Raw genomic sequence first — 27,894 nt, forward strand, 5'->3', positions numbered from 1 at the left:
TTTGTTCCCCCTCCATCCCCTCCCTTACCTCAAACGGCTACACAGCTGACTCCGCACGTGAAAAAGCTGAATGCCTCAACTCTGTGTTTGCCTCTAAATCTTGTGTCCCAAACCCATCCCTCTCTGTACCCACCATACCCAGTCGTACCCTGCTGCTCCTGGACTCCGTGTCCTTTCCTCCTGACAAGGTGGAAAAGTTTCTGTCTACCCTCGACTCTGATTCTGCAACTGGACCCGACGGCATCAGCCCACGGGTCCTAAAATCCTGCTCTGCTGCTCTTTCTCACCCTCTCTCTGTTCTCTTCACCCTCTCTTTTGCTCAAGGTCAACTGCCATCTGCTTGGAAATCAGCCAACATCACCGCTTTGCACAAAAAAGGTGCAAAAACAGATCCTAGCAACTACAGACCAATCAGCCTTCTCCCAATTATCAGCAAAGTCATGGAATCCATCATTGCTTCTGATATGAAATCTTTCCTCTTCTCCAATGGCTTGATCTCTGATCATCAATTTGGTTTCAGACCAGGTCACTCTACTCTGGACATGCTGCTTCTGCTGTCTCAACAATGGATGGAGGTCCTCAATGCCAAACAGGAAATTAGAGCTGTCTCCCTCGACATATCACGTGCCTTCGACACGGTCTGGCACCCCGCTCTGCTCACCAAACTCTCCTCCTTTGGTATCCATGGAAATCTCCACGCATGGCTGGCGGACTTCCTCTCTAGTCGTCGTCAACGTGTGGCCCTGAATGGGTTTCTCTCATCTCCTCTTCCTGTTCAGGCCGGAGTTCCCCAAGGCAGTGTTCTGGGCCCCGTGCTTTTTCTGGTCTTCATCAATGATCTCTCTGACTCTCTCGAAAATCCTCTCTATCTCTTTGCTGATGACTCCACTCTCTGCCGCTCCATTCCTCTTCCCTCAGATCGGCAGTCTGCTGCCTCCTCACTCTCTGAAGACCTGGACAAAATCACAGACTGATCAAACAAGTGGAACATGTCTTTCAATCCTGACAAATCTCACACTCTTACTATGTCTCTCCGAAAAGATCGACTGGACAACCCTCCCATCTACTTTCTCAACAATCCTCTCCAAGAAGTTCTGTCGCTCAAGATTTTGGGTCTCACTATCTGCCATGATCTTTCTTGGGAAAACCACATTTCCAAGCTGGCCTCCAAAGCCAGTCGCCGACTGGGCATCCTCCGTCGTGCGAAGTCCTTCCTCGGCACACCTGAGCTCCTCACCACATACAAGGCTTTCATCCGCAGCTCAATGGAATACTGTTCTCCCCTATGGGCCGGTGCTCCTGCCTCACACCTAGCTCGGCTTCACGCTGTTGAAACCAAAGCTTTCAGAATTATTGGAATCTCCCGCGATGAAGCTATCTCTGAGGGCCTTTCACTCACTCACCGCAGGCAGGTAGGTGGTCTTTCTGTCTTCTACCGACTCCTCTCTGGCCTTGCACCCCCAGCTCTCTCTGTGCTCTGTCCCCCAAATATTCCTACAGGTCGCACAAGATCTGCCAGCAACCCTCTGATGGTTAAACTGCCGAAATCTCGGCTCTCCGCTCACCTTCACTCTTTCATTCCTCTTTTCTCCCGCCTCTGGAACAAACTCCCTCACTCCCTTCAATCCCACTCCTCCCTCCAGGTCTTTAAAACAGCTGTTCACCACCATCTCTTATCTTCCCCCATCCAAAACCTTGATCTTTTCTACCCCCGCTAATTCACCCCAGATCCACCTTGTTTGAAATTCCAACTTCTTTCCTGGAAGTCCTGGCAGTGTCCATATGTTTTATACCTCTCCCACTGCCCCCTTCCCACGCCCCCCCCCCCAAAGCCCTCGCCCTCTCTCAGATCTCTCGATGTCTCCATGTCTCTCGGTCCCTGCTCTCAAATGTTGTGTTTGTGTCCTTCCCCCTCTCTCCCCATCTTGTCTACCGCTCCCTATGTTATATGTTTTATGTGTCGGTTTGTCTTTCTGTGTGATTAATGTTCGCTCTTTCACGAGCCTCGATCTTGTATAAAAAAAAAAAAAAAAAAAAAAAAGTCTCTTACCCCTAACTTTGGTTGACAGCTGAAACGGCCTGAGTTGGACCAGCATCAAGCGGTCCGTGGAACGAAACAGGGGCAAGGAATCACAAACTACAAGCTCAAGCCAGGAAAAACAACCTGAACTGCAATCTCGCCGCTGCACTGGACGTGCTTGAATCCTCAAAACTCTACTGGGACAGGTGCACAGCCTTTTGTAGGCTCACACGACACCCCATCCTGTGATGTAACCCCACCTTGTAAGCCTGGTGTTGGCTTAACGGTTAAACTGGCTGGCCCAAGATCTTAAGGTCTTTGATTCGAGCCCCACATGCTGTTGAAATAACACCAGGTGGGTTGACTCAGCCAATCATCCAAAATGAGTACCAGCTTACTGGTAACAGTGGCTGCATCAGTGGCACAGCCACGCTTCCAGAAAATGATGCAATCAGCAGCCACAGCCTGCATACGAAACAACAACAACAACAACCCCGCCTTGTCGGCCCCGCACCAATGGACGATTCGGCCTGTCAATCAAGGTGCGCCCAAACCCACGCCTACATACCAAGTCTTGTGCCTTCACAGTGTTGCGAGGCCAATTTCCACAACAAAAGGACAGATAAGACACATTACAAAGGAAAACATGAGTAATGGATTGAAGGGAAAAGAGGTTTTAGGAAAGACATGAGGGAGGAAAGACGACAGCTCTCTACGCTCTATTTATGCATAATCCTATATCACAATTAAATTACATCAGGCATAAGTTAAACGTGCACCATGGAAATACCTATTGCTAAGCTATACAATCTTAAGCCGAGCAGAAGGCATTTCCACAATGCTATTTTTGAAACATTTTCCCCAAAAAGGTCAAACTTGCTATGTCATTGAATAATTTCCATTACAAGATGCCAGGTAACAGGTATGTCTACAATGCCTTTGCAATGATAAGTGTGAATACATTTATTTTTCTTTCAATTCAACAAAGCAATAACAACCGCCATAACAGCAAAAAAATGTTTAAGAGGGTAATGGGATTGAAAATGTAATGACAATTTGCTTGCTCATTGTCGCTGGAGAGTTGCATTGTTACAGGGTTTCTGCATATCTCGCAGGATTATGAATAGGACAGACGACCATGACTGGTGTATGTGAGGTCCATGATAGCATGGTACAATAGGTGAGGGAAAAGCATTAAATATTCCACTGTTTCGATGTGGGAATGCATGTTTGCTTTTATAAGTGTGAGGACGGTGAGGAGGAGAGACCAGGGTTGGGTTTGGGAGGGTGAGGAAGGGAAGAGCAAAAATGGGACAGATTTGGGAGGGGGAGGTTGAGGCTTTAGGGGTGTGGAGGCTGAGGGAATTCGGTGGAGGTGGGGGAGAGGGGATTTATGAGTTGTGGTGGATGTTTTGAAGGCTTGGAGTGGGGAGAGAATTGACCCTTTGGTTTGGGAGGGAGAGGTTGATGGGTTTTTAGAGGTTGACGACATTTATTTTATTTTATTTTATTTTGCACAGAAGATCGAGGCTCGTGTAAGAGCTAACATTAATCACAAAAAAAACAAACGGACACAAAACATATGATAAAGGGAGTGGAAGACAAGATGGGACAGAGAGGGAAGCGCACAAGTACAACAGTCGAGAACAGGGACATCGGGAGATCTGTGGGAGGGAGAGGGCTTGGGTGGAGTAGGCATGGGAAGGGGGTGGGGGAGGTGTAAAACACATGGACACTACGAGGACTTCCAGGAAAGAAGTTGGTATTTCGAAAAAGTGGATCTGGGGTGAATTAACGGGGGTAGAAAAGATCAAGGTTTTGGATGGGGGAAGATAAGAGATGGTGGTGAACAGCTGTTTTAAAGACCTGGAAGGAGGAGTGGGATTGAAGAGAGTGAGGGAGTTTGTTTCAGAGGTGGGAGTAAAGAGGAATGAAAGAGTGAAGGTGAGCAGAGAGTCTTGATTTTGGCAATTTCACCAGAAGAGAGTTGCTGGCAGATCTTGTGTGAACTGCAGGAATATTTGGGGGACAGAGCACAGATAGAGCTGGGGGAGCAAGGCCGGATAGGAGTCGGAAGAAGACAAAAAGACCACCGACCTGCCTGCGGTGAGTGAGTGAAAAGCCCTCACAATCAGCTTCATCACGGGAGATTCCAATGATTCTGAAAGCTTTGGTTTCAACAGTGTGAAGCCGAGCTAGGTGTGAGGCAGGAGCACCAGCCCAGAGGGGAGAGCAGTACTCCATTGAGCTGCGGATGAAAGCCTTGTATGTGGTGAGGAGCTCAGGTGTGCCAAGGAAGGACTTTGCATGACGGAGGACGCCCAGTCGGCGACTGGCTTTGAAGGCCAGCTTGGAAATGTGCTTTTCCCAGGAAAGATTATGGCAGATAGTGAGACCCAAAAGCTTGAGTGACAGAACTTCTTGGAGAGGATTGTTGAGAAAGTACATGGGAGGGTTGGCCAGTCTGTCTTTTCGGAGAGACATCGTAAGAGTGTGAGATTTGTCAGGATTGAAAGACATGTTCCACTTGTTTGACTATTCTGTGATTTTGTCCAGGTCTGCAGAGAGTGAGGAGGCTGCAGACTGTCGATCTGAGGGATGAGGAATGGTGCAGCAGATAGTGGGGTCATCAGCAAAGAGATAGAGAGGATTTTCCAGAGAGTCGGAGAGATCATTGATGAAGACCAGAAAAAGCACAGGGCCCAGAACACTGCGCTGGGGAACTTCAGCCTGAACAGGAAGGGGAGATGAGAGAAATCCATTCAGGGCCACACGTTGACTACGACCAGAGAGGAAGTCCGCAAGCCATGCGTGGAGATTTCCATGGATACCATCGGAGGATAGTTTGGTGAGCAGAGCGGGGTGCCCGACCGTATCGAAGGCATGTGATATGTCAAGGGAGACAGCTCTGATATCCTTTTTGGCATTGAGGACCTCTATCCAATGCTGAGACAGCAGGAGCAGCATGTCCAGAATAGAGTGACCTGGCCTGAAACCAAATTGATGATCCGAGATCAAGCCATTGGAGAAGAGGAAGGATTTGATGTCAGAAGTGATGACTTATTCCATGACCTTGCTGATTATTGGGAGCAGGTTGATTGGTTTGTAGTTGCAAGGATCTGTTTTTGCATGAACAGACAGCGTCTGAAGAGAACAGAGAGAGGGTGTGAAAGAGCAGCAGAGCAAGATTTTAGGACACATGGGCTGAAGCCGTCTGGTCCAGTTGCAGAATCATCGTCGAAGTTTGACAAAAACTTATCCACCTTGTCAGGAGAGAAGGACACAGAGGTAAGGAGGAGGAGGAGAAAAGGTTTGATGGTGATGGGATGAGGCACAGTGAGGGGTTGTTTGAGGGGGGGTGGGGAGGGGGGGGGCAGAGCAAAGTCGAAGGTTGGAGGAGGTGGAAGTATGTGATGGAAGGGAGAGAGAGGAAGATGGGAGGGGTCATCTCTGTGGAGCAGTTAAGAGGCAACTTTGAGGAGGAGGGGTGAGAGGGGATATTTGAAAGGGAGGGGTGATGGGAGTTTTGAATCTTTTAGCACTATATAGGAATTTCCTGCCATAGAGAGGATACAGCGTCAAAAACTTGATGGATTCAATAGTTAGCTTGAGCTTGCTCTGAGGTGCAGTTGAAGGAGACTGGACTTTATACATTGGAAAGAAGGTGACTGCGAGGAGATCAGGTGGAGATGTTTAAGATAATGAAGGGTGTGGACAGATTGGTGCAGTGAAGTGTTTCAGCAGAATTAACAATGTTTTTGGTCCAGGGGCCATAGCTTGAGATTAAAGAAGATGAGAGTTAGGACAGTTTTGAGGCAGGCGTCTCAGTCGGAGAGTGATTAATGCATGGAATGGTCTCCCAGGAAAGGTAGTGGCAGCAGAGGGGGTGGATAGGTTTAAGTGGGATTTGGTTAGGTACCTAGATGCAATGGAGATAGAGGGATATGAGGATATTGGCTTGTGCGGATGGTAGGTAGCTTATGTGTGGGTGGGTAACGATATTGGGGTTGGTTAGTGCAGGCATGATGGGCCGAATGGTTCCTTGTGTGTAATTCCTATAAAAGTAGATTGATGTTTACAGATGCCTGTCCTGCATTTGATATACAAAAGAACAAATTCCTCCATGAGCTAAAGATCAATGTATCATTTTTATTTGGTTTTAAAAAGACTTCTAAGACTTTTTTTAATGAGCTTTTTTATTTTTAAATCTCTTCATACTTTGTGAATGAATGATAGTTCAGGGGGAGCATACTCACCTTTGCACTGTCTGCTCTGGGTTCCATTTCCAACCCAACTATAAACTACCATCCTGTAAATTTGCAGACAAAGCGATTCACCAATGAATACGATGTACTTTAGGGAGCACAATGATATCGTTGTCACTGGCATTTGCAGATGGCCATCACAATATCAACTCTGTGCATTTTGAAGAGTAAGCCATGGTATGCAGCCCCCTGGCTATATTTATAAAACTTGGAGGTGATATTACACTGGCTGAAACTATTCTGCCCTGCAGGTAGTTATTACAAAATACATGATGGCTGTATTTGCATGTCTCTTGAATTTAAGAAAAACGCCCTGTTTGAAGTAAAACCTGACTTGTGAGTGTGAAGGTTGAAATCCCTCTTAACCTGAGTACTTCTCTTGCAACACATCACAAGGCAACGTTCACTGTGCCAAGTGGTACCTTACTATAGCACCTGCCGACAGAGATATTTCTCATATTATAGGTCTCTTTCACCTTCAGAATGAGACCCAAAGGGCAGAGAGAGTCGAGAGTCCATGGTTCCAGGCGGGGATTCCTGTGGCTTCTCTGGATCCAGGTTTGAAGTTTTAAAAGAGTATATGCAAGCACTTTGAGACACACAAATGGAGATGATAAAATTGTATTGACGTTTTATTTTATGATAATTGTTTTCGTTTTTCAGCATCAGCATGAAGCGTTTTTGTTTTCTCTTGAGACTAATACATCTGGGAATGAAGATAAGTTAAAATGTGATGTTGTCCATCCCACTTTTATGTGGGTGATTGAAAAATTTTCAGAATGAGATGCAATAGGCCAACAAATACCAACATATTTTTGTATTTTCCAATACATGCATGGTTATTGTTCATAAGAAAAAGCAATTACTGGCAAATTATACATACTTATATGTTCAAAAATACAGAAAAAATTTAAGCTGCTTTTGTAAGTAGTATAATCTCGTGTCTCTAAGCTTTTGAATGCCCTCATATGTACTTTATATAAACCTCACAATAACATTTTTCTCAATTTGAAAGTCTTTGCTTCACTGCTTTTCCTTTTACCATTTTGTTACACTACTCACAATAAGTTAGGGATATTGGCAGGTTCTTCGGTGTGGTTGATTTTGTGTATTAATTATGTTGAAAAAAGTTGTTGGTCCTAATTCTATGGTTATTAATGAGTGTGAAAAAACACAGCATTCTTGATTTCAATACGTAACCCATATAAAAAAAAATTAACTCACTCCCACAATATCCCTAACTTATTGTGAGTAGTGCACTTAAGCTCCACTATGGATGAAAATGTAAATGCAAAATATTTTGTCAAACTCAATAATTTTGAGAGTAATGGACTGAACATCAAATGGACTCAAACCCTGTACTGCATGATGTTGCTTTATGTAATCGCTGCCTATTCTCAATGAATGTGAGTAACAACAACAACAACATGCATTTTAAGGCCATTTTTTGTTGTGTTCATGTTGTTTTCATGTATTGTTATGCATTATGTTTGCCACTCTGTCAAAGCGCCTTTGGGCTTCTGGAAAAGCGCTATACAAAATAAATGAATTATTATTATTATTATTATTTTCCCTGCAAGAGCGGGGGTTAGCCGTGCTCAGTAAAAAAGTACAATAAAACCTTATATTGCGTGAATAAATAGAAAGTTAGCAACAAAAAATAGCACTGTATTCTTCAACCACATTAATACGATTTACTGAAAATTTCATCATAATTATTGAACAAAAAAGATTCACAAATAATATATCTATAATATAATATATAATAAAATATATCGATGTTATATTGAAAAATCACTCAAAGTGCGACACTTGGCAAAACAGAACAAAGTAGCATGGCACTCAGTGGAGCATCCTTTTGACCTCAAAATTAATTAGTGGTTCAATTCAGTGACCTGATATGCAAATCGTTTTCAAAGTTTAAGTTGATCGGATGAAAATTGACAATTTTAGAAATTTGGCCTATGTTGCCCTCAAAAATAGTTGGTGGTTGGTTTCACGAAGCTGATATGCAAATCTTATTCAGATTTCAAGTCAATCAGATGAAAATTGAGGATTTTAGAAATTCGAGAAAAGTGGTTGACTTTTGGCCTATGTTGGCCTTTTGACCTTTTGACCTCAAAAATATATAGGATTTTGTCGGACCACGCACTCTACCATTTGGTGAGGTTTCGTGAAGATTGGTTTAAAATTGTGACCTGTACGCAAGTATAAGTGAGCGAACAAACAAACAAACACACAAACCGGAGTGATCAACATACTTGTCAATTTTTTTTTTTGCCAAGTAAGAAACGGACTCAAATGCAATACCCTCTCCTCTGGCGAGGGTAACAAGAATGACCACACTGTGGTCACAACCTGTGGCTCAAAATACATAGTTTTTTCCTCCTCTGCCCACTCAACTCACTTATCCTTGCAGTTGAAGGTATTACAGTTGAAGGTAGAGGAAGAAGTTCAAGGAGTGACAGAAAGCGAAGGGTACGGGGGCAGAAAAGGCAGGACATGAAAGTTATAAGGCTGCAAAGAAAGAGGTAGGAAAATGTTCGGAGAACGCATGGATTTGGAAGAGGGTCAGAGAGCGGTAATCAGGATTGCATAGCAGATAGCGAAAGAGAGGTGCGTTGTGATGAGGGTGAGTTTTTTGAAGGATAAAGTGGGACAAATCGTTGTGGCCCCAGATAGAATTAAAGGAAGATGGAAGAGATATATGGAAATGCTGTTGAATGCAGAGAATGAATGGGATGTGTTACGTGCTCCTCCACAAACCCCGGGTCACGGTGTACCTCCGAGCCCCGAGAGGAGTCACGGCAGAAAGATGTGTTATTCTGTGTGTCAAAGATCAATGGTGAAACCATACCTATTGTTACCAACAAACAAGTATTGTATTAAGGTCACACAAGAATAACAGCACAATAACAATATTAATCAATTGTACAACCAATATATCATTCCGATGATGGTCCCATCAGTTTTGTACAATATAACTCACTGTGCTCCAAGTGAGCGAAAATAACATTCCCAATGTCTCTGTCCCGGCTTCAAGCCAAAGTCGATCCACTCTCCAGTGATCGTCAGAACGATGTCGTATCAAGACCAGAATCCTGTTCGGTTGACAGTCACACTGCCAAAGATGGGCAAAGGTACCCTCAAGAGGCGACTGGGAAATCACACCTTCGGGTATGGACATTCAACGGCTTCCAAACGGCGAACCGCAAATTCCCACTCAAAATCCACGTTACACACACAAACCAGGTTAACGTCTGGATGCGGTGAAATGGTTGAAGCGAGGTGAAGAGCCCAGAGCGATTGCAAATCGGGTGTGAGACAAAATGGCAACGGGCCCGTACTCGAGGCGTAACTGCACTCCAATGATTCTCTTCGGAATCAACCGCAAAACCTGTCACGCAGGTTTATCTGTCACAGCGATAACAACTCTGTCGCAGGAATCCCTTTCCCAGGAAACCCAAAGTTCACTCATGACCCCCCGTTCGCCAGTGTTTGCTCAAGACCTCAAAGCAGCTCGGCTTCTTCTCGACCTCACTTGCTCCGCTTTTTCTTCCTCTTCTTCTTCGTCCGGTTCTCGATCCGGTTTCCGGTTTCCTTTAAAACATTAATTTTTTTTACCTTTTGAAAACAGTTATCTCCATTTCACTTAAACGATAACAATAATAGTACATGGAACCAAAAATGTTTACAGTGGATGAGAACCAGAACAACGGAAGTGACAGTGACGAATCCGTAACACTTCCCCCCCCTCAAGAAAGAAAGTTTGAACATAGTGAAAACTTTCTTTTCATGCAAAAACCCTTTTAACAAGCAAAAGTAAAACTCACACCCAAATGATCAATTCACGTGAGCAACAATAATTAATATTCCCCAGAATAAAGCAACAAAACATCCAAACAACCTACAGGAATTTCCAAAGTTAATTCACTCTGGATAAAGCATCAGCAACGACATTATCCCTGCCCTTTACATGTTCAATTTCCAAGTTGAACTCATGCAAAGCCAAACTCCATCTCATCAACCTCTGATTTTTATTTTTCATTTTTTGAATGAAGGTTAAGGGGTTGTGATCAGTGAAGACTTTTATGGGAAAGGTAGTAGTTCCAAGATACACCTCATAATGCTGAAGCGCTAGCAGGAGAGCAAGGGTCTCTTTTTCCACGGTGGCATAATTTGCCTGATGTTTGGTAAACTTTTTCGAATAGTAGCACACCGGGTGATCCACGCCATCACCATCTTCCTACAATAGAACTGCCCCAGCCCCCACATCACTTGCATCAATGGCCAACTTGAATGGTTCTTGAAAATCCGGGGCTGCAAGGACAGGAGAGCTCATTAATATCACTTTGATGTGGGCAAAGGCAGCTTGACATTTCTCATCCCAAACAAACTTGGTCTCTTTCCTCATCAAATTCATCAAAGGGGCTACCACATCAGAAAAATTCCTGCAGAACCGCCGGTACCAACCAGCAATACCCAAGAATCTCATAAGCTCCTTCTTCCCTTTTGGAACTTGGAAGCGATCAATGGCTTCTATCTTGGCTGTCACCGGTTGCACCTGACCCTGACCTACTACATGACCCAGGAACACCACCTGTGCTTTTACAAACTCACTCTTAGATAAGTTGATGGTCAACCCTGCCTCGGTCAGTTTCTTGAAAAATGCATGAATTTGTTTAATATGATCTTCCATGGTCATGGTGTGGATGATGACATCATCCAGATAAGCCTCCACCCCCTCAAGGTCTGCAATGAGCTTATTAATCAGCCGTTGAAATGTAGCAGGCCCGTTTTTCAATCCAAAGGGAAGAACATTGTACTGATACAACCCATTTGGTGTGACTAAAGCCGAGATTTCCATGGCTCTATCAGTAGGAGGAATCTGCCAATACCCTTTCAGCAATTCAAATTTAGTTACAAATTTAGCTGGGCCTATTCTATCAATACAGTCATCAATCCTTGGGATGGGATATGAGTCGGTCCTGGTCACTGCATTAACCCGTTTTAAATCCGTACAACAGCGAAAACTGCCATCGGGTTTTGGAACCAACACACATGGTGAGCTCCATTCACTGCTGCTTGGTTCGATGATGTCATTCTCCAACATATACTGAACCTCCTTCCGAAGATACTCAATCTTCACAGGGTTCATCCGATAGGGGTGTTGCTTCACAGGAGTGGCTTCCCCCACCTCAATATCATGATATACCAGGTGAGTACGACCAGGTACATCTGTGAACAAATGTGCAAACTCAAAAATTAGGCTGGATAGTTGTCCTTGTTGTTCCCTCGTCAAATGACCTAGTTTCTCATCTAAATTGCTCAACACTTCCGTGTTCGTCAATCTGGGACAAGCCTGGTCATCAAAGTTATCAAACTTCACACCGGCCTCAACCTCTGGATTATCTTGCACTCCGACTACAGGCACGACAGGTGAGACAGGAACCATTTTTTCCACAGGCTTCCTCTCATAATATTTCTTCAGTCGGTTGACATGACACAGCTGCCACTTTTTCTATCGGTCGGGAGTTGTCACCACGTAATCTGTTTCATTAACCCTCCTTTCGATTGCATCGGGACCAAAATATCTAGCCTGTCGTGGCTGACCTGGAACAGGAAGCAACACTAACACTCGGTCCTCAGGACTGAAATTTCTCATTTGAGATTTCTTGTCATGTCTCACTTTCATTTTATCCTGTGTCACTTTCATGTTTCTTCTCGCAACTTCACAAGCCTTTGCCAATCTGTGCCTAACCGTTGACACATACTCCACCACTGTTGACTGCGACTCCTCCTGTAGCCACTGTTCTTTCACCAATTTCAACGGTCCTCGCACTGCGTGTCCAAACACAAGTTCAAAAGGACTGAATCCCAATGACTCCTGAACAGATTCCCTCGTAGCAAACAACAATAAGGGTATTCCCTCATCCCAATCCTTGTCACATTCAAAACAATGCGTTCTGATCATATTCTTCAATGTCTGGTGAAACCTTTCCAAGGCCCCTTGGCTCTCGGGATGGTAAGTACTTGATCTTACTTGCTCCACTCCCAACAGGTGTACCACTTGCTGAAAAAGCGTTGACATGAAATTGGAACCCTGATCAGACTGGATGACCTTAGGTAGGCCAACCAAAGTGAAAAATTTAATCAAGGCCTTCGCAATAACTGCCGCAGTAATTTTTCTAAGAGGCACTACCTCTGGGAACCTTGTGGAAGCGCACATGATGGTCAGCAAATACTGATGTCCAGCCTTAGTTTTAGGTAAAGGGCCGACACAGTCAATAATGACTCGGCTGAATGGCTCTTCAACAGCTGGAATTGGTTTTAAAGTTGCGGATGGGACTTTCTGATTAGGTTTTCCCACCAGCTGGCAAGAATGGCAAGATTTACAGAACTCCACCACATCACGTCGCAATCCTGGCCAGAAAAAATGTACCAATATTCTGTCACGTGTCTTGTTCACTCCAAGGTGCCCGGCCAAAGGTGTCTCATGCGCCAAACTCAATATCTCCTTCCGGTACGGCGGTGGCACCACAAGTTGGTAATGAACTTTCCACTCATCATTTGCTGGCACCTCTGGTGGTCTCCATTTTCTCATGAGTATTTCCCCTTTCATGAAGTAACCAACAGGTATCTTCATAGCCTCTTCCTCTGTGATGGCTTTATCAATAAAACTCCGGAGCTCCGAATCTCTGTGTTGTTCTTCAACAAGTCTCTTTCGGACCAGCACCATTTGTTCAACCTCGTTCCCAGATGTCTCCGAGGGACACTCCATTTCCTCTTTTGATCCAGATGCCACCTTTTCCTTCGGTTCCTTGATGTCACTCCCTTTCCTATTATCTCTTCCAGACTTTTCCTCCAATATCGCTAAGGAACCCAAATCCACATCACCTTCCTTCTCCTTCTCTTCAGAGCGCTTCCTACCCATAGCACGAGTCACGGCACAGTATGGAAAGATACCCGGAATCTCCTGCTCTAACTGTGCTGTGTTATTTTCCATACTGGGCTCTTCAACCAACATCGGATTACCAGAAACTTGACCACCGGACAAATCATTCCCGATAAGAAAAGAGAGTCCCTTGACAGGAAGAGTGGCTTGTAAACCTACGGTGACCGGTCCTGACACCAAATCAGACTTCAAATGGATGACATGAAGAGGAGCTTTAACATAGCCACCAACCCCCTGTAAAAGAACACTAACACCAGTTGCCGTCTTCTCTGACAATGGCAAAATGCCTTCAAGCATCAAAGATTGATGTGCTCCTGTTTCCCTCAATACCCTAACAGGTCTTTGGTTCGTTAAGTCCCCATCCAGTGACACAAACCCCTCTGAAATAAAAGGTTTGTAACCCTCTTGGACAAGGTCGTTCTGTGATGCCGTAACTTTGGCATGGGAACCTTCACAAGGCACTGTCCTCCAAGGACGATTTCTCGCATTGGCCAATGCATTCGGAGTTGCACTAGTTTGACTCCGCTCCCGATTTTTCCTTTTCAGGGCGTAACATTGGGACATCAAATGTCCAGGTTTCTTGCAAAAAGCGCAAGTAGGCCCGGAGGAAAAACTCGTGGTCTGCCTCGGGCCCCCCGGAAGATAGGTATGTCTTGGAACTGCAGTCTTCTGATCCCTAAAAGTCGCAGTATCAGATTTGTCACCATGGTCCTCTCTAGACCGCCTCCATGAAAATTTGTTCTCCGAACCTGATTTTCCGTAACTCCCCTGGCTAACTCTAGGCGGGAAGTTAGGTTTGTGGAACCCCATCCTGTGTGTCAAGGCAAAGTCATCTGCTACGGTTGCTGCCTCATACAACTCTGGTACTTTATTTTCATCCAGATGTACTTTAATGTCCACGTGGACACACTGTTTGAATTCCTCCACAAAGATCAATTGTCGTAACAGGTTGAAGTCTTTTCCAATCTCCTTCGAGTCACACCACCTATCAAACATAGTTTCCTTCATTCTGGCAAACTCCACATGGGTCTCACTCTTCCTCTTCCTGGCATTCCTGAATTTTTGTCGGTAAGCTTCAGGGACCAATTCATAGGCTTTGAGAATGGCTTTCTTCACTTTCTCATAATCTGCACATTGGTCAATCGGTAAAGCCGAAAATGTATCTTGAGCTTTACCCACCAGAACACTTTGCACTAACATAGTCCAGGACCCTACAGGCCATTTTAGCATTTGAGCCACCTTCTCAAAATGTAAAAAAAACTTGGCTACCTCCTTTTCATTGAAGGGTGGAACCAGCCTCACATGCCTACCAACATCCCAAGTGTTCTGACTAGTTGTCGAACTAGCCGGCATGGATACCACTTCTCTCCGTTCTCCCAGTAATTCCAGCTCCTTGAGTTTAAGTTCCTTCTGATACTCCATGTCCCGTTCCTTTAACTCCCTTTCGGCTCTCCTTTCCTCTGCTCTTTCCTCGGCTCTTCTCTCTTCTAACCTTTCCTGGCTTTGCAGTTGCATCTCCATTCTCCGGAGCTCCACATTTCCTTTTTCCTCTGGTAACCAATCCAAGGCCACCTCTTCCCATGTTCCTTGTCCCACTAAAGACTCCACCACCAATGTCTGCATCTCTGCTTTCTTCATACTAACTCGGACCTCCAAGTTAAAATATTTGGCCAATATCATGAGTTCCGATCTTTTTAACGCCTGGAACTGTGCCTCATTAGGGGACGCCACAAACTTTTCTGCATCAAACACCATGGTGACTATCAGTTAGCACCTGTTAACCTTCACACACAAAAAAAAATCCAATTTGTTTTTTTGAAAAATTTGGGAATATTAGAAAATTCCAAATTTGGGAATGTTAGGGAATTCTATCCCGGACGGGCCCCCAATTTCTGTTACATGCTCCTCCCTAAACCCGGGTCACGGTTTACCTCCGAGCCCCGAGAGGAGTCACGGCAGAAAGATGTGTTATTCTGTTTGTCAAAGATCAATGGTGAAACCACACCAATTGTTACCAACAAACAAGTATTGTATTAAGGTCACACAAGAATAACAGCACAATAACAATATTAATCAATTGTACAACCAATATATCATTCCTATGATGGTACCATCAGTTTCGTAAAATATAACTCACTGTGCTCCAAGTGAGCGAAAAGAACATTCCCAATGTCTCTGCCCCGGCTTCAAGCCAAAGTCGATCCACGCTCCAGTGATCGTCAGAACGATGTCGTATCGAGACCAGAATCCCGTTCGGGTGACAGTCACACTGCCAAAGATGGGCAAAGGTACCCTCAAGAGGCGACTGGGAAATCATACCTTCGGGTATGGACATTCAACGGCTCCCAAACGGCGAACCGCAAATTCCCACTCAAAATCCACGTTACACACACAATTATTCCGCAAACACAAACGGCGAACCACAAACACGTTACACACAGGTTAACGTCTGGATGCGGTGAAATCGTTGAAGCGAGGTGAAGAGCCCAGGGCGATGCGAAATCGGGCGCGAGGCAAAATGGCCAATGGGCCCGTACTCGAGGCGTAACTGCACTCCAATGATTCTCTTCGGAATCGACTGCAAAACCTGTCACGCAGGTTTATCTGTCACAGCGATAACAACTCTGTCGCAGGAATCCCTTTCCCAGGAAACCCAAAGTTCACTCATGACCCCCCCTTTCGCCAGCGTTTGCTCAAGACCTCAAAGGAGCTCGGCCTCTTCTCGACCTCACTTGCTCCGCTTCTTCTTCCTCTTCTTCTTCGTCCGGTTCCCGATCCAGTTTCCGGTTTCTTTTAAAACATTAATTTTTTTTACCTTTTGAAAACAGTTATCTCCATTTCACTTAAACGATAACAATAATAGTACATGGAACCAAAAATGTTTACAGTGGATAAGAACCACAACAACGGAAGTGACGAATCCGTAACAGATGGCAACATCGAGAGTAACCCCGTTTTATGATCAGCAGAGAAGATAACTGAGAAGGAAGTTGAGGAAGCGATAAAAGCAATGAGGAATAGAAAAGCAGGAGGGCCGACAGGAGTTGTGGGAGATATGTTGAAGGCAGTGGGAAGTTTGGGGGTGTGAAGAGAATGATTGAGATCTGTAATCTGGTGGTTAAAGAAGGTCGCATTCCAGTGGATTGGGAACTGAGTATCCTCGTCCCTCTACACAAGGGGATTGGTGACCCTCTGGACTGTGGCTCGTATCGAGCGTTAAAGTTATTGGCCCATGGAATGAAGGTGTTGGAAAGGGTGTTGGAGAGGAGAAAAAGGAAGAAAGTGAAGATCGACGAAATGCAGTTTGGGTTCATGCCAGGAAGAGGAATGACAGACCCGCTTTTTATTGGAAGGCAGTTACAGGAGAAGTACATGGAGAAGAGGAAGAAGTTGTTTCTTGGGTTTGTTGATCTGGAGAAAGCATTCGATAGGGTTCCACACAAAGTAGTGACATGGGCATTGAGGAAGTTGGGAGTTGAGGAATGGTTGATCAGAGTAGTAATGGCAATGCACGAGAGAGCGCGCACAGCTGTAAGGACGAAGGACGGGAACAGTGGAGTTTGAGGTGAAGGTGGGAGTGCATCAGGGGTCGGGACTAAGTCAACTACTATTTGTAGCTGTGATGGAGGTGCTGGCTCGGAATGTAAAGGAGGGTTTACCGTGGGAGTTGTTGTATGCAGATGATCTGGTGTTGATTGCGGAAAGTATGTATGGACTGAAGGAGAAGATGAACAAGTGGAAGGAATGTATGGAGACAAAATGTCTGAAGTTGAATATCGGAAAAACGAAGGTGATGGGAAGTGGTAAAGCATGTGGTGTGGTGGAAACAACCAGGAAGTGGCCATGTGCTGTGTGCAGGAAGGGTGTCAGAGTGAACTCCATTCAATGTACAATGTGCGCTGAGTTGGTTCATCAAAATTGTAGTGGTCTGAGAGGGTCATTAACCAGTGTGGCAGCTACATTCAAGTGTAAGGTGTACACAGAGGGAGCTGCAGTTGGAGGAAATGTTGAGTTGGATGTTGGAGATGGCGTGAAGCGGAAGGTGTGAAAACATTTTGCTACCCAGGAGATGTGCTGAATGGAGAAGGTGGATCAGATTCGGCAATGGTTGCTCGAGTGAGAAGTTTCGGGAACTGAGTGGCATGCTGATGAGGAGGGGAGTGTCGTTGAAGCTGAAGGGAAAGGTGTATGCTGCATGTGTGAGAAGTGTTATGATTTATGGGAGCGAGACATGGGTAATGAATGTACAGCAGCAATGAAGGCTGGAAAGGGTGGAAATGCAAATGGTTCGGTGGATGTGCGGAGTATCGTTGAGAGAGAGGAAGACAAATGATGAATTGCGAAAGATAATGGGGAATAGAGCCTGCGATGGATGCTGTGAAGAGAAACAGGTTGAGGTGGTTGGGTCATGTGTTGAGGAAGGATGAAAGTGACTGGTTGAGAAGAGTGATGGAAATGAATGGAGAAGGAAGTAGAGGACGGGGAAGACCGAGAAAGACTTGGCTAAAGGTGGTGGTAGAAGAATTGCGGGCAAGGGGGCTAACGAGGAGATGCAGAAAATAGGGCAAAATGGAGAAGATTGTCATGGGACCCGCAAGGCTAACCCCCGCTCTAGCAGGTAAAATGACCTTAAAATGCCTGTTGTTGTTGTTGTTGTATACCAATACCTATCCACTCATTAACTTCTTTGGCAGCTTCAGATGGGTTATGATAAAGGATTGAGTTCCAGTGAACATCAGCAAGAAAAGAATGCAAGGCATCCCAGCCTTGCTATTTTGTCAGACAGTTTAATGGACAGGATGAACGACAGTTGATGGTGAAAACAAAGGCACTGTCACACTGTGGTAACGCCACAAAGCCAAATAGTTGACTGATAAACAAGGACATCAAAAAGTCAAAAGTAGGCAAAAGTAAAAGGCTCAAAGTGAGGATTGCCTGACACAAGGGAAGGGGGCACAATCCCCGGGTCAAAAAACAACCTCCTGGCACGCACTTCGATCATCATAGGTGGAGAAAATTCTGATTTACTCACAGAAACCCCGTGCTGTTTCTCGTCACAACCCAGCACTACTCTCGTCCAAAAATCTCCCCCTGGAACATCAAACAACACGTGCTCAGCCGTCGGATCCGAAACCATCCGGCCATTATGCACAATATTCCCTCAATCATACATGACACGGTGCTACTTTATACTCCATCATGTTTTTCAATGAATACCACGAGTATATTTACCGTTCGGATCGCCCCACACGCGGTGCCGTGTGCAAACATTCACAGCATCATGGCGAACACTCTTCACTCTCAACCGTGTCGCCCCACAATCCCCCGCAGCTTATGTAATGTCCGCTCCCAATTCCCGTGGCCCATTAACTCTCACGGGATGACGCTACTTTCCGGTGCAGAATATTGGCGTTTTTTAATCACCCAGTTAAATATAGCCCCCTTTTCCTCCAGTATTCCTAACAGAAGCATTTTCCCCTTGTCCTCCCCATCCAGTATTTCCCCCTCATCTCAAAATATTTCAAACAGAAGTCGAGCAGGCCAAATGTGAGGGTTCATTTTCAAAACATTGAGTTTTAAAAATATCCTTCACAAAGTTTAATGATTTTTTCATGCTGTTGCATCGTCAGGAGGAACGACAAGCTCTACAACTGAAACAACACCTCAGCAAGCGTCCTCAGCAAACAACACCTCCACAACAACTGACCCCGTATCTACAAGCTCTACAGCCACAGGTAAAACAAACGGTGTATCTAAATCGACAGCAGGTATTTTAATGAAATGATTCTTCAAGCAATCCTTACTATAACTTGCACACCGGGTGTGTGTGTGTGTGTGTGTGTGTGTGTGTGTGTGTGTGTGTGTGTGTGTGTGTGTGTGTGTGTGTGTGTGTGTGTGTGTGTGTGTGTGTGTGTGTGTGTGTGTGTGTGTGTGTGTGTGTGTGTGTGTGTGTGTGTGTGTGTGTGTGTGTGTGTGTGTGCGCGCGCGCGTGTCGGCTTCTCCCCCATACAGTTCTGGCCTGATTACACACAGACTTGCGACATATGATCAGCATGACTCCGATTAGTGCAAAGGGGTGTTTTATCTTTGCTGGTGGTCTTGGGGTAGAGGAAGGAGGAGGGAGGACGCAAATTCTCACTGTAATTGTGTATTGTGTAGACAATTTGTGTATTGTGTATTGTGTAGACCCACCCTTCCTCCCCCTTCCCATGTCTCCTACCGCCAAGCCATCTCCCTCCCACAGATCTCCCGATGTCCCTGCTCTCCCACAGATCTCCCGATGGTCTGAGAGGGTCATTAACCAGTGTGGCAGCTACATTCAAGTGTAAGGTGTACACAGAGGGAGCTGCAGTTGGAGGAAATGTTGAGTTGGATGTTGGAGATGGCGTGAAGTGGAAGGTGTGAAAACATTTTGCTACCCAGGAGATGTGCTGAATGGAGAAGGTGGATCAGATTCGGCAACGGTTGCTCGAGTGAGAAGTTTCGGGAACTGAGTGGCATGCTGATGAGGAGGGGAGTGTCGTTGAAGCTGAAGGGAAAGGTGTATGCTGCATGTGTGAGAAGTGTTATGATTTATGGGAGCGAGACATGGGTAATGAATGTACAGCAGCAACGAAGGCTGGAAAGGGTGGAAATGCAAATGGTTCGGTGGATGTGCGGAGTATCGTTGAGAGAGAGAGGAAGACAAATGATGAATTGCGAAAGATAATGGGGAATAGAGCCTGCGATGGATGCTGTGAAGAGAAACAGGTTGAGATGGTTGGGTCATGTGTTGAGGAAGAATGAAAGTGACTGGTTGAGAAGAGTGATGGAAATGAATGGAGAAGGAAGTAGAGGACGGGGAAGACCGAGAAAGACTTGGCTAAAGGTGGTGGTAGAAGAATTGCGGGCAAGGGGGCTAACAAGAGGAGATGCAGAAAGTACGGCAAAATGGAGACGATTGGCATGGGGCCCACAAGGCTAACCCCCGCTCTAGCAGGTAAAATGACCTTAAAATGCCCGTTGTTGTTGTTGTTGTTGTTGTATACCAACACCTATCCACTCATTAACTTCTTTGGCAGCTTCAGATGGGTTATGATAAAGGATTGAGTTCCAGTGAACATCAGCAAGAAAAGAATGCAAGGCATCCCAGCCTTGCTATTTTGTCAGACAGTTTAATGGACAGGATGAACGACAGTTGATGGTGAAAACAAAGGCACTGTCACACTGTGGTAACGCCACAAAGCCAAATAGTTGACTGATAAACAAGGACATCAAAAAGTCAAAAGTAGGCAAAAGTAAAAGGCTCAAAGTGAGGATTGCCTGACACAAGGGAAGGGGGCACAATCCCCGGGTCAAAAAACAACCTCCTGGCACGCACTTCGATCATCATAGGTGGAGAAAATTCTGATTTATTCACAGAAACCCCGTGCTGTTTCTCGTCACAACCCAGCACTACTCTCGTCCAAAAATCTCCCCCTGGAACATCAAACAACACGTGCTCAGCCGTCGGATCCGAAACCATCCGGCCATTATGCACAACATTCCCTCAATCATACATGACACGGTGCTACTTTATACTCCATCATGTTTTTCAATGAATACCACGAGTATACTTACCGTTCGGATTGCCCCACACGCGGTGCCGTGTGCAAACATTCACAGCATCATGGCCAACACTCTTCACTCTCAACCGTGTCGCCCCACAATCCCCCGCAGCTTATGTAATGTCTGCTCCCAATTCCCGTGGCCCATTAACTCTCACGGGATGACGCTACTTTCCGGTGCAGAATATTGGCGTTTTTTAATCACCCAGTTAAATATAGCCCCCTTTTCCTCCAGTATTCCTAACAGAAGCATTTTCCCCTTGTCCTCCCCATCCAGTATTTCCCCCTCATCTCAAAATATTTCAAACAGAAGTCGAGCAGGCCAAATGTGAGGATTCATTTTCAAAACATTGAGTTTTAAAATTATCCCCACAAAGTTTAATGATTTTTTCATGCTGTTGCATCGTCAGGAGGAACGACAAGCTCTACAATTGAAACAACACCTCAGCAAGCGTCCTCAGCAAACAACACCTCCACAACAACTGACCCCGTATCTACAAGCTCTACAGCCACAGGTAAAACAAGCGGTGTATCTAAATCGACAGCAGGTATTTTAATGAAATGATTCTTCAAGCAATCCTTACTATAACTTGCACACCGGGTGTGTGTGTGTGTGTGTGTGTGTGTGTGTGTGTGTGTGTGTGTGTGTGTGTGTGTGTGTGTGTGTGTGTGTGTGTGTGTGTGTGTGTGTGTGTGTGTGTGTGTGTGTGTGTGTGTGTGTGTGTGTGTGTGTGTGTGTGTGTGTGTGTGTGTGTGTGTGTGTGTGTGTGTGTGTGTGTGTGTCGGCTTGTCCCCCATACAGTTCTGGCCTGATTACACACAGACTTGCTACATATGATCAGCATGACTCCAATTAGTGCAAAGGGGTGTTTTATCTTTGCTGGTGGTCTTGGGTAGAGGAAGGGGGAAGGAGGACGCAAATTCTCACTGGTATTGTGTATTGTGTAGACAATTTGTGTATTGTGTAGACCCACCCCTCCTCCCCCTTCCCATGTCTCCTACCGCCAAGCCATCTCCCTCCCACAGATCTCCCGATGTTTCTGCTCTCAAATGTTGTGCTTGTGTGCTTCCCCTTCTCCCCCCATCTTGTCTACCGCTCCCCTTATTATATGTTTTATGTGTCCCTTTTTTTGTGATTCATGTTAGCTCTTTCACGAGCCTCGATCTTGTATACAAAAAAAATAAAAATAAGAATAAGAATCCTGACCTTCCATGCTGATATCAGAATTTCCCAGATAATTTTTGCAGAACAATCCCTAGGATTTGAACACAACAACATAAAAGAGATACCTCTTATCAGGAACTCGATCGGGAATTTGAGTCGGAGCTGAAATGATCCGAGTAAGGTCATGCGACATGGAAAGGTTAAATGCACTGACACCCGGATAATCTGTGCTGTTAGAGTGAACTAACCATTCTTTCTGCTGAACATTAAAGTCAGCAAAGACCATAATATCAGCAGTTGGGTATCAAGACAACGCCATATCAATACTATCATTGACAGCATGAAAATAGCACAATTGGGTGATGATGGAGAGTGATACAAAAATATAGGTAGCCAGTGGAATGCAAATGTGCTAGGCGAAAGCACATAAACTCTTGGGTTGCGTCACTTCAAAACATAAAATAGTGCCTCTATCCCCATTTTGGTAGACTGCCGACTAAGGCTAACGAGCTCAACCCGCACAGGTTTGAAATCAGAGTTGTCCTTCTAGGCAGATTGCTGATCAAGGCTTACGAGTACCACCTACCCGGGTTTGAGATCAGAATTGTCCCTCTCCTTGGCAGCTTATACGAGTCTCGACGAAGTATACAAAAAAAATTGCCAATCAAGACTTACGAGTACCACCCAGCCGGGTTTGTAAACAGAGTTGTCCCTCTCCGAGTCAGATTGCCAATCAAGGCTTACGAGTACCACCCACCCAAGTTTGTAATCAAAGTTGTTTCTCTCCTGGGCAGATCTCCATTCAAGGCTTACAAGTAGCACCGACCATGGTTTGAGATCAGAGTTGCTCCTCTCATAGGCAGATAACCATTCAAGGCTAACGGGCTCAGCCCGTCCAGAGCACCTGGTTTTAAGGTGCCGGGAACTCGCCTACATTCTTTGCCTTTAGTGAGATACAGAGTCGGCACGAGAAGCCAGTCAGTGGAATTTTGCTAGGCGAGGCCATTTGAGGCGCCGTGTTATATTTGCGATATTTCTGAGGAGATGGAGATGCTCAATCAACCAACCCAATCCCAGCACATTCCCCAACCCATTATGACCCCAATGTTGTGGTTTTCGTCCTTTGTAACGTCCTTAAAAACAGTAACTTTCCAGTTTGGAATGATTTTCAATTTTGTTTGATTGCAGGCAGGAAGAAGGAGTCAAAATATTATCTCGCTCTTCTTTGTGCATTTGCCGTCAGGACAAATTCAGAGCCAGATTACGGCAAAATTGCATACTTGTTTTCCTGTTCATGTTCCGGTTTGTGTTCAAAATATAACATTCAATTTACAGAAGTTGTTCCTCGATCATAAACCAATCAGATGAACAGACAGACAAACGGACGGACATGAACCTTGAACCAATTGCATAACCCGCTTCACGTGAGTGGGGTAATGACACTTCCTGCTTGTGACTTCCTAACAACAAATGGCACAGAAGTTGGAGAGGCCACATTAAAAGCAAAAAAACAAATTGAAGAAACCAAATCATCATTCAGTAAGTAGCTGCATTATGCACAAAAGTAATGGTGGTCCCCTGATGTCGATTACCTCGTGACATTACAGCCACATTGAGGTTCCACTGTGCTATTTGAAAACATTGATTTTGCTCTTTAACCTGTCACATATACAGTACCACCAGACAAGATGTTTACCATAAATTTGTTCGGGGGCCAGAGAACACTGAAGTGAAACACAAAATATTTCTCTTTCGGATGCTTCGACACCAAACATAACTGGTGATCACGAGCTTCGATCTTCAATAAACGAGGAACTTACAGCAACATATACAACTGATGGTGCCAATTTCACATTTTCTTTGGAAACGAGGAATGGGGAAGGCTTTCCACTAGATGTTGGAACATTGCTGCGGGGATTTGCTTTCATTCAGCCACAAGAGCATTAGTGAGGTCGGGCACTGATGTTGGGTGATTAGGCCTGGCTCACAGTCAGCGTTCCAATTCATCCCAAAGGTGTTCGATGGGGGTTGAGGTCAGGACTCTGTGCAGGCCAGTCAAGTTCTTCCACACCGATCTCGACAAACCATTTCTGTATGGACTTCGCTTTGTGCACAGGGGCATTGTCATGCTGAAACAGGAAAGGGCCTTCCCCAAATTTTTGCCACAAAATTGGAAGCACACAATCGTCTAGAATGTCATTGTATGCTATCGCATTAATATTCCCTTCACTGGAACTAAGGGGTCCAGCCTGAACCATGAAAAAACAACCCCAGACCATTATTCCTCCTCCACCAAACTTTACAGTTGGCACTATGCATTCGGGCAGGTTGCGTTCTCCTGGCATCCACCAAACCCAGATTCGTCTGTCGCACTGCCAGATGGTGGAGTGTGATTCATCACTCCAGAAATCGCGTTTCCACTACTGCAGAGTCCAATGGCGGCGAGCATTATACACTATACAGTCACGTGAAAAAGTAAGTACACCCCAAATAAAGTTTTGACTTTTTCAACATATTTCATCATTCAGCTATTTGATCTTCATTTCAACAATATTAATAGATAAAGGTGATATAATCTATCTATAATTCCAGTAATCTCTGTGTGTGTGTGTGTCTGTGTGTGTGTGTGTTTGTCTGTGACCGCTGTTTCTCGACAACCACGGGTCCGATATACTTGAAACCTGCCAGGTATATTGCTGGGGACCTGAGGATGTGCCTTTTCAAGGTTTCATATTAATCGGAGAAGTAGTTACCGAGCTATGGCGATTTATTTACCAAACTCCGCAAGCCGTTCGCTTTGGCTTTGCGAATGAACCAAACCATTTCATGTAAATAGAGGGGGGGGGGGGGGGGGATTGTCACCGTACTCGCAAGCCGTTCGCTTTGGCTTTGCGAATGGACCAAACCATTTCATGTAAATAGAGGGGGGGGGGGGATATAATTTTAGATATATATATAGTACGGGCATGCCCTAGATGATTCCAGTAATCTCTGTGTGTGTGTGTGTCTGTGTGTCTGTGTGTTTGTCTGTGACCGCTGTTTCTCGACAACCACGGGTCTGATATACTTGAAACTTGCCAGGTATATTGCTGGGGACCTGAGGATGTGCCTTTTCAAGGTTTCATATTAATCGGAGAAGTAGTTACCGAGCTATGGCGATTTAGCCGTTCGCCGTTCGCTTTGGCTTTGCGAATGGACCAAACCATTTCATGTAAATAGAGGGGGGGGGGGGGGGGGGGTTCTACCGTACTCGCAAGCCGTTCGCTTTGGCTTTGCGAATGGACCAAACCATTTCATGTAAATAGAGGGGGGTGTTCTGTGGTCGTTACTGCCACGTGGTTTCAAAGTTTTTTTTTGTTGTTGTTGTTTGCACGCATGTTTTTTTGCACGCACGTACGGGCAAGCACCCACGTACGGGCACGTCCTAGTATAACAAATATCATGAAACATTTACATTTTGTAGTCCATGGTATAATTTAAATAAACATAAATGCAAATTTCGCATGTGGAAAAAGTAAGTACACCCTTGGCTCTAATAGGTGGCATTGCCCCCTTTGGCAGAAACAACCTCAAGTAGGCGTTTCTTATAACTGTCTACCAGTCTCTGACATCGACTGGGAGAAATTTTTGCCCACTCCTCCATGCAGAATTATTTCAGCTGTGCGATGTTTGAGGGGTTTCTTGCATGCACAGCTCGTTCCAAATCCCCCCACAACATCTCGATGGGATTTAGATCCAGGCTTTGACTTGGCCATTCCAGAACCTTCCATTTCTTTCTTTTCAGCCATTACTTGGTTGATTTACTGGTATGTTTAGGGTCATTGTCATGTTGCAAGGTCCACCTTCGATTGAGCTTCAACTTGCCGACAGATGGCCTCACATTATCCTCAAGCACCCTCTGGTACAATGAAGAATTCATAGTGGATTCTATGATGGTGAGCTGCCCAGGCCATAATATTTACACCACCATGCTTTACAGTTGGTATCAGGTTCGTGTGGTCAAATGCTGTCTTTGGTTTTTGCCAAACATGTCTTCTGGTACTGTGGTCAAATAGCTCTACCTTTGACTCATCTGTCCAGAGCACATTGTTCCAGAAGTGCTGGTCTTTGCCGATGTGTTCATTGGGAAACTTTAGTCTTGCCCTGATGTTCTTTCTCGACAGCAAAGGTTTCCTCCTCGCACATCTCCCATGTAGATCAAATTTGTACAGCCTCTTTCTCATGGTAGACTCGTGCACTTTGACATCAACAGTGGCAAGAGCTACCTGTAGGTCCCGTGATGACATTCCGGGGTTCTTAGAGACTTCTTTCAGCATCTTGCGGTCTGCTCTCTGGCTGAACTTGCTGAGGCGGCCTGGCCTGAACATGTTGGCAGTTGTTTGGAATCTTCTCCACTTGCAGATGATCTTCCGGACAGTCGAATGATTGATTTCAAATTGTTTGGAGATCTTTTTAAATCCCTCCCAGACTCGTAGGCATCTATAACCTTCTATCTGAAGGCCTCAGAGAGCTCTTTTGATCTAGGCATGGAGACGCCGCACACTTCAACAACAAAGAGCAAACCAAACTAAATGTCTGAGGTTTAAAGAAGACAGGTTCCTCCAAGATCCTCTCTGACGATGTTGTAATCATTTGCACCTGAGCTGGTGCACCTGATTCTAATTTTAGGTATTTGAAGTCGTGATAAATGTAGGGGTGTACTTACTTTTTCCTAATGCGGAATTTGCATTTATGTTTATTTAAATTATACAATGGACTACAAAATGTAAATATTTCATGATCTATATTATAAGAGCCGTAGATGATTCTGTCTGTCTGTCTGTTGGGTGTCTGTCCGGGGTGTGGCTTACTCGGTTTGCAGAGTAGCTCCACCCATAGCTCCACCCATTCTGGGAGTGGCTTCATATAATTATAAACAAATATCCACCATTTTATTAACTCGCATAGCTTTGAGGCCTGTTTTGTAGGCCCGTGGTGTCTTGCTCTCTCTCCCAGTTTTATTTCAAATCAAATTCGATATATCATTTCATTTTTCACAGTCGCTAACATAGTTTTAGACTCGGTTGAAAAAAAACTGGAAGAAAATCCGATGAAAGTTGCCGTTTATAGAACGAAATGAATTTTCAAACGCCTGTAACTTCAAGGCCATTGAGTCTCTCTCACGCCTTTATCTCCAATCTAACTCACCATATGATTTCATTTTTATCAATGGTTTCAGACTCGGTGCCAGCAATAATTGAGAACATTCCACACACGCGGGAAAATGCAGAGATATATTTTTTAAAATCGCGTCATGGTGTATCATACACCGCCCAACATGACACCGACGGCAACGTGTCAATATATATTAAAAATTCGCTTTTGCTTTTCCGTTAGGATATATTACTTTTTCGTTTGATGACAGTTGTCACAAAAACGTCAACAATGATGCCGACATATATTTCTTTGTTTTTATTTCATTCAACATTAGCCGGAAGTAAAATATGTTTCAGGAAATTACCGAGAGATATTTCTTCGTTTTTTTTATTAGTTATGTGCGCATACACTTTAAATAGGTTTATTTGAAATCTTTAATTTTCCACAAACATTCCACACACGCCGGAAAATGCAGAGATATATTTTTTTAAATCGCGTCATGGTGTATCATACACCGCCCAACATGACACCGACGGCAATGTGTCGATATATATAAAAAATTCGCTTTTGCTTTTCCGTTAAGATATATTACTTTTTCGTTTGATGACAGTCGTCACAAAAACATCAACAATGATGCCGACATATATTTCTTCGTTTTTATTTCATTCAACATTATTAGCCGGAAGTAAAATATGTTTCAGGAAATTACCGAGAGATATTTCTTCGTTTTTTTTATTAGTTATGTGTGCATACACTTTAAATAGGTT

At 44.7% G+C, this 27,894-nt stretch overlaps 2 long non-coding RNA genes across 2 annotated transcripts in view; both read left to right on the forward strand.

Moving 5' to 3' along the window:
* Positions 1–2,134: 2,134 nt before the first annotated feature.
* LOC144889113 (uncharacterized) lies at positions 2,135–19,220 on the forward strand. Its single transcript, XR_013621599.1, has 3 exons — positions 2,135–2,226; positions 6,768–6,843; positions 18,871–19,220. It is a non-coding gene; the product is annotated as an uncharacterized LOC144889113 (long non-coding RNA).
* Positions 19,221–21,136: 1,916 nt separating this feature from the next.
* LOC144889115 (uncharacterized) overlaps positions 21,137–27,894 on the forward strand; it is a 62,976-nt gene continuing 56,218 nt past the window's right edge. The window contains exon 1 of the long non-coding RNA XR_013621600.1: positions 21,137–21,341. This is a non-coding gene — a long non-coding RNA (uncharacterized LOC144889115). The remainder of the gene's footprint in view (positions 21,342–27,894) is intronic.

Source organism: Myxine glutinosa, unplaced genomic scaffold (assembly GCF_964187855.1).
Source record: "Myxine glutinosa unplaced genomic scaffold, kmMyxGlut1.1 SCAFFOLD_890, whole genome shotgun sequence".
NCBI classification, from domain to species: domain Eukaryota; kingdom Metazoa; phylum Chordata; class Myxini; order Myxiniformes; family Myxinidae; genus Myxine; species Myxine glutinosa.